Source organism: Ananas comosus, linkage group 17, assembly GCF_001540865.1.
Source record: "Ananas comosus cultivar F153 linkage group 17, ASM154086v1, whole genome shotgun sequence".
In the NCBI taxonomy this organism is placed as follows: domain Eukaryota; kingdom Viridiplantae; phylum Streptophyta; class Magnoliopsida; order Poales; family Bromeliaceae; genus Ananas; species Ananas comosus.
Genome location: NC_033637.1, coordinates 7,652,176 through 7,658,405, shown reverse-complemented (window position 1 = coordinate 7,658,405; position 6,230 = coordinate 7,652,176).

The following is a 6,230-nucleotide window of genomic DNA, read 5'->3' as shown; positions in this document are numbered from 1 at the left end:
GCATCGATGTGAATGACAGTGATCATAAACCTGTAAAGTCTGTTTTTAGTGTTGATATTGCACATACCAATGAAATTACGAGGAGGCAAGAGTTTGGAAAAATAATTTCTTCAAATAAGAAAGTCAGGTCGTCATTTGAAGAACTGCAAGTGATTCCAGAATCAGCTGTTAGTATTAGCAACATCATCCTACAAAACCAAGATATCTCCATTATTAGAATAACTAATAAATCCATGACAAGCACTGCTGGTTTTGAAATTATGTGTGAAGACCTGTCCACTGCGATTGAGGATGAACGTGTATTGAAGTCTCGCGAAAGAGGTTCAACTGGGTTTCCTAACTGGTTAAAGGTAATTACTTTATGTTCTATTATTTCCATTGTTATTTGGTTTTCCCTATATAACAGAAGATTTTAATCACTAAAATGAAATAAAACGAAGTGATTTCATTGTGACATGGCTTTTCATGCTAATATATATTCTTTTTACTAACAACAACCTGAAGGGAATTATGTTGGTAGTTAAAGATTGAAAGAAAACAGTTCATACCTGGGGAAGCCAAAAAGGCGCTTAAGATTGTATGTAAAACACTTGTGGCATCTTAAATAGATTAATAAAATATAGAGACCTTTGTATAGAAGGAATGCTTGTATGTCATGACTTAAGAAGGATGGGAGAAATTGCGCACTTCACCCCCAAACCCAATAAATTTATGATATGTGTGATTCCAAATAACACAAAATGACCAACCTCTTACCTGTTTGGGGTAATTGTTTTATGCCACTTAACTTTTGAGAAATTTTACTAAATCAGTGTGCTGCATATCTGTCTTGCCGCACAAGTTCAATACAATCATGCCTTTGTAGTGCCTTGTATCTTTGATGTTGGCATATATCAAACATGTGAACAATATGGAATGTGTAAATTTATTGGGAATTAGATATTATAGATTAGTGGAAAGGAGTATATTTGCATATTTAGAATATTTTTTTTTGAGAGATAGGTAGCACGCTACCCGCTTCGTTTATTTCATTTAGAAATAAACTTAGCTGGAAATGTGAATCAACTAGGATTCGAACTTGGGACCTCGGGTACCAACCACTAAGCCCTTTGCCACTTGCATGTATACTTCCCATTTGACTAGTTTCAATTCTCAAGAAAGATTTTTGTTTTACATGATACATCTAAATGCTTGTTATACGTACTTTGCCAAGTTGTTCCTCTCAAGAATTTAACAATGATATTTATTTTTTTTAATTTTTTTTTTTGTTGTCCGTTTCTGCTAGGTCGTTTGTGCTATCATAACTGTTAGCTGCTTTCTTGCTCATCCCCCTAAAAATACATAATAAAGATTTATAGAAAAACATGATGGCTGTCAAACCGGAGGAATTTATTCCTTATGGACTTGGAGATGTAATAGGATAATATCAACTTTAGATGATGAACACACAAATTCAATATTTTGTTGGGATATATATATATATAGGCCATGGCTACTATACTATTATGAGTATTGGAGCCCTCGTACTCATAAGTTGTTTTCAATGATGGAGCTTCCGAATCGACGATCCAAAATATGATGTAGAGTATTTAAAACTTCTAGAAAATAAATTTCGTAAATTTTCGAAATCATAATAAAGTCCATCAAGTGGGCATAAAATGAACGGTCAAAATCGAACGACGTTCTAAAAAAGGATGATCGGATCCTTCAATTCAAGATCAGAGTTATTGATCTTTATCTATGTAGTGAATAGAATTTTCTATCAAAAATTCAACAAATTCCGATTCTTTTACACCGTTAAACTAGCAAGTATTCCATACCGGCCGTTAAAAATTGTCAAATTTGTGACCTCTTGATCGTAAGGTAAATGATGTCGAAAAATTATAAAATTTGATTTCTATAAAAGTTTTAAATGCTGTAAATAACGTTTAACGGTGTGGATCGTCGATTCGGAAGTTCTATCATCGAAAACAACTTATGAGTACGAGGGCGATCGTACTCATAATAGTATAGTAGCCGGACCTATATATTATATATATATTAATATATATATATATATATAGCTAGGCTGGTATACTATCCGATACGACGGAGGCTCCGGTAGCACGGAGGCCTCCGTGCTACCAAGTTGTTTTCAATGATGCGGCTTTCAAATCGAGCGATCGGCTCCGTTAGACTTGATCTACACTATTGAAAGTATTTGGAAACTAAATTTCATAATTTTTCGACATCATTTGGCTAGTGATCAAAGGCCTCAAAATTGACAATTTTAATGGTAGATGTAACACGTTTGTGAATTTAACGGTGTAAAACAATTCAAATCTGATAAATTTTTTTTAGAAAATTCTTTTCACTATTTAGAGTAAGATCAGTACTCTGATCTTAATTCAAGTTTTTTCATCATTTTTTATGAGATTTTTATTTTCAGCCGTTCATTTTTAGATTACTCGTTTGATAGGTAAATGATGCCGAAAAATTATGAAATTTAGTTTCCAAACAGCTTCAATAGTGTAGATCAAGTCTAACGGAGCCGATCGTTGATTTGGAAGCCACATCATTGAAAACAACTTGGTAGCACGGAGGCTTCCGTGCTACCGATAATATACCAGCCTAGCTCTCTCTCTCTCTCTCTCTCTCTCTCTCTCTATATATATATATATATATATATATATATAGAGTAGGGCTACTATACTCTTATGAGTATTGGGCCTTTCGTACTCATAAGTTGTTTTCGATGATGGGGCTTCCGATTCGACAATCCACTCTGTTAAATATGATCTAGAGTATTTGAAACTTCAAAAAAATAAATTTCGTAATTTTTCGAAATCATAATAAAGTCCATTAAATGGGCATAAAATGAACGGTCAAAATCGAACGACATCGTAAAAATGGATGATCGGATCCTTCAATTTAAGATCGGAGTTACTGATCTTTATCTAGGTAGTGAATAGAATTTTCTATCAAAAATGCAACCTATTCCAATTCTTTTACACCGTTAAACTAGCAAGTTTCTCATACTGGCCGTTAAAAATTGTCAATTTTGTGAGCTTTTGATCGTAAGGTAAATGATGTCGAAAGATTATGAAATTTGATTTCTAGAAGTTTTAAGTGCTCTAGATAATGTTTAACGGTATGGATCGTCGATTCAAAAGCTCTATCATCGAAAACAACTTATGAGTACAAGGGCGATCGTACTCATAAGAGTATAGAAGCCGGACTCCATATATATATATATAGAGCAGGGCTGCTGTGCTCTCAGGAGCACGGAGGCCTCCGTGCTCCTGAGCCGTTTTCGATGATGGAATTTTCGAATCGACGATCGGCTCCGTTAGACTTGATCTAGCGCATTTGAAGCTTCTAGAAAATAATTTTTGCGATGATTTGATATCATTTACCTAGCGATCGAAAGGATTCAAAATCCATAATTTTTAATGGTTGATATTTGCCGTTTTCAAGTTTAATGGTGTAGAAGTATTCAAATCAGATGAAATTTTAATAGAAAATTCTTTATACTATCTACGACAAGATCAATATTTCTGATTGAAAATTTTAGTGCTATATCTCCACTTTTATAGGATTTTTATTTTCAGCGCAAAAATTATTTTTTAGAAACTTCAAATGCGCTAGATCAAGTCTAACGGTAGCGTCGATCGATCGATTCGAAAAATTCCATCATCCGAAAACGGGCTCAGGAGCACCGGAGGCCTCCGTGCTCCTGACAGCCGAGCCAGCTCTCTCTCTAATTATATATATATAAAGCAGCCCCCTGCTCATAATATATATATATATATATAGTAGAGAGAGAGAGAGAGAGAGAGAGAGAGAGAGAGAGAAGAGAGAGTAGGGCTACGTATACTCTTATGGAGTATAAAGCCCTTTTACTCTAAAGTTGTTTTTGATGTTGGGGTTTTCGATTCGACGATCTACACTGTTAAACATGATCTAGAGTAGTAGGCTGGACTTTCTCTCTCTCTCTCTCTCTCTCCACTCTCTCTCTCTCTCTCTCTATATAATATAAATTATAATGTCCGGCGTTTTGGAAATATTATTTCTCAATTGCTTCTATTCCATCTTTTTTTAAAGCAATTGCTATTGAGAATTCTCTTGTAGGTCGCAGCAGCAATCGGTATAATATATCTGAACAAACAGTAGTAGGTTTCTGTGCAGCACGTGGATCCCAAAGTCGGCAATTGTATGATAGAGTCTCATGGAATCGTATGTCAGAAGGCACCCCTGAGAAGATAGCAACATTAATATTACAGATCACGCGGATGTTACTCAACCGAGACCAAGAGTTATCGGTCAATGTGCGCCACCGCTGTCAGAGGAGCATGGCACACACTTCAAAAAGTACGAGCTGGAATGGTTTCCCCGTGGTCAGAGTCACTTATATAAGTTTCGTCTAACTTATGCGTCATGAGAATCGGGAGAACTTTCTCCGAGGAGAAGAGACCAAAAAGGAGAGCAGATATATGGTTTTCTTCAAGTTGGTCTCCTGAAACCTTTAATTTGTACAGAAACGCCACAGATAACTATCCAGATTTCTCATTGGTTTTAAATATGCACATTTTTTCTTATCAGTAAAAGAAAAGAAAGGAAGAGCTAGTCCTTATGCGGCTAGTTGTGTTTCATGACTTGTTGCGACGATGATGGTCGACAGCAGGGCAGATAAATAATGAGTTTTGTTAAATTAGTGGGTTCTTTCTCTGTATAAAAAATAATAGTTTTTTTTTGCCTCATCTTTTCTTACATCAGTCGTTTTGTTCATGAAATTCAGCAAGAATTACAGCTAGGTTTTATTTCTTGTTTGGAAATAGTAGCAGTGATGTATATGTATGACAAAATTTTTGAATTTTTAAGTATTTATGTACGCCTTTCGCTGCGGATTGATAAGCTAGCATGTATGTTATTTGGTTCTGTAATCGATAAAATTTACTCAAACGGTTTGTTTTAATCAGAAAAAAGAGATAAAACAGATTAGGGATATTCCAAACCAATTATTGTTTTTAGTTTCTCTTCATCTGTGATGTCATTCTCTATTCGTTGATCTTAATCTTATATGTTTATTATAAACAATCTTGAATTTTTTCAATAAATGTGCATTTTTGCTACCGAATCCACTTAACATAGCCACATACGTTTCACAAATGAGAAAACCAAAGATGAAAAATCAAGAACCAAAGCATCCGAAGAACTATTAAATTGCAACTCATTGCGTATATATATATATATATATATATATATATATATATATCGATCCTGTACTTCACATCGATGGTGTGCAAAGAATATTACTACATATCCCGCGACTGTCTCCTAGAAAGAAAGAAAGAAAGAAAGAAAGAAAAAGAGAGAGCATATCATTAAATCTATATATACTGTTATCGGATTGAAAAGTAAGTATTCCATCCACAATACGAAGTCCGTTATGAACCTTGAAAAGAGCAAAACCCTAAAAATTACTGGTGACGATCGCCAGATGAGGAACCAGATGTGGTATTATTCTCGGAAGCCTCAGCAGAAGCCCTAGCCTGGTGCTCGAAGGGCCCCCCTCTCTTGCTGCCGTCGCCTTCATACGGCAGCACCACATTCTGCAAGTCCTTCTCCTTCTTGGCGCCGCCCACCTTCGCCTTCGCCTTCTTCTTCTCCTTCAACTTCTTGAGGTGCCTGTGCCTCCAGAGCATCACGACCGCAACCCTGTGGGCGGTCCACGGCGACGGCCCCGTCGATATCGTACTGCTCGGCATGTATTTGCTCCTCATCAGTTGCTTCCGTGTGGGGCCGTTTGACGTTTTCTTGGCCGGCATTGGGGTCGTTTTCTTTGCCGGCATTGGGGTCGTTTTCTTCGCCGGAGTTGGGGTCGTTTTCTTTGCCGGCGTTGGGGTGGTCGGGCCGTGCTCGTGATGCGTCGACTGCGCGGTGTCGAGCTGGTGGCTCTCGACAGGCCTTTGGTTGGCCGGGATCAAGAAGGTGGACCTGGCCATGACCATAAACCCTTAGCCAAACCCTAGAATATATATATGGAGGAGGAAAAGAAATCGATCACTGAATGCATGCGTGAATGAGGGAGAGACGTAGGGAAAGAGAGGGAATAGAGAGATAGAAATATATAATAAAAGCAAAAAAAAGAAAAAAGTTCTAGATCAACACAAAAAACCTAACATATTTCTAACAGGATTAGGATAATTATTAAAAATTATGAGTTGTCTTTTAATTAATGGTGGTGGATC